This window comes from Perkinsus marinus (genome assembly GCF_000006405.1).
Source record: "Perkinsus marinus ATCC 50983 genomic scaffold scf_1104296959728, whole genome shotgun sequence".
In the NCBI taxonomy this organism is placed as follows: domain Eukaryota; phylum Perkinsozoa; order Perkinsida; family Perkinsidae; genus Perkinsus; species Perkinsus marinus.
In genome coordinates this window covers 1-1,019 of record NW_003206301.1, presented here as the reverse complement: position 1 = coordinate 1,019, position 1,019 = coordinate 1, and the positions used below count along the sequence as shown (strand labels likewise).

Genomic DNA, 1,019 nt, shown 5'->3' with positions numbered 1-1,019 from the left:
GAGTGAGCAAACTGCTCTGCTCTCATACCAGACTAGAGCGTAATGCTGCTGTAAGCCACTGGCCAGGATTGAACTGACGACATTCTGCTTACGAAGCAGACGCTCTACCACTAAGCTAAAGTGACGCTCAGATTAAGTACATAAATCTATAATCTTTCTGTATCCTTTGCGGAGTGAGCAAACCTGCTCCTGCTTCTCGTACCAGACCAGATATTTATGGTGTTATAAGCCACTTGCCAGGATCGAACTGACGACCTTCTGCTTACAAAGCAGACGCTCTGCCACTAAGCTAAAATGGCACATAGAATGAATACATAAATTATTAATCTTCCTGTGTCCTTTGCGGAGTGAGCAAACCTGCTCCTGCTTCTCGTACCAGACCAGATATTTATGGTGTTATAAGCCACTTGCCAGGATCGAACTGACGACCTTCTGCTTACAAAGCAGACGCTCTGCCACTAAGCTAAAGTGGCGCACAAGATAGCTGCATAAATCAATAATCTTCCTGTATCCTTTGCGGAGTGAGCAAACCTGCTCCTGCTCCTCATACCCGACTAGAGCCTAATGCTGCTGTAAGCCACTTGCCAGGATTGAACTGACGACCTTCTGCTTACAAAGCAGACGCTCTGCCACTAAGCTAAAGTGGCGCGCAGAATAAGTACATAAATCAATAATCTTTCTGTATCCTTTGCGGAGTGAGCAAACCTGCTCCTGCTTCTCGTACCAGACCAGATATTTATGGTGTTATAAGCCACTTGCCAGGATCGAACTGACGACCTTCTGCTTACAAAGCAGACGCTCTGCCACTAAGCTAAAGTGGCACATAGAATGAGTACATAAATTATTAATCTTTCTGTATCCTTTGCGGAGTGAGCAAACCTGCTCCTGCTTCTCGTACCAGATCAGATATTTATGGTGTTATAAGCCACTTGCCAGGATCGAACTGACGACCTTCTGCTTACAAAGCAGACGCTCTGCCACTAAGCTAAAGTGGCACACACACTAACTGCATAAATCAA

At 45.4% G+C, this 1,019-nt stretch overlaps 6 non-coding genes across 6 annotated transcripts; all 6 read right to left on the bottom strand.

Annotated features, from left to right (window-relative positions):
- Positions 1-53: 53 nt before the first annotated feature.
- Positions 54-125, bottom strand: Pmar_PMAR028796. The gene has a single exon. It is a non-coding gene; the product is annotated as a tRNA-Thr (tRNA).
- Positions 126-227: 102 nt separating this feature from the next.
- Pmar_PMAR028795 lies at positions 228-299 on the bottom strand. Its single transcript has one exon. It is a non-coding gene; the product is annotated as a tRNA-Thr (tRNA).
- A 102-nt stretch (positions 300-401) lies between these two features.
- Pmar_PMAR028794 lies at positions 402-473 on the bottom strand. The gene has a single exon. It is a non-coding gene; the product is annotated as a tRNA-Thr (tRNA).
- Positions 474-575: 102 nt separating this feature from the next.
- Positions 576-647, bottom strand: Pmar_PMAR028793. Its single transcript has one exon. It is a non-coding gene; the product is annotated as a tRNA-Thr (tRNA).
- Positions 648-749: 102 nt separating this feature from the next.
- Pmar_PMAR028792 lies at positions 750-821 on the bottom strand. The gene has a single exon. It is a non-coding gene; the product is annotated as a tRNA-Thr (tRNA).
- Positions 822-923: 102 nt separating this feature from the next.
- On the bottom strand, positions 924-995 carry Pmar_PMAR028791. The gene has a single exon. It is a non-coding gene; the product is annotated as a tRNA-Thr (tRNA).
- Between the last annotated feature and the right edge of the window lie 24 nt (positions 996-1,019).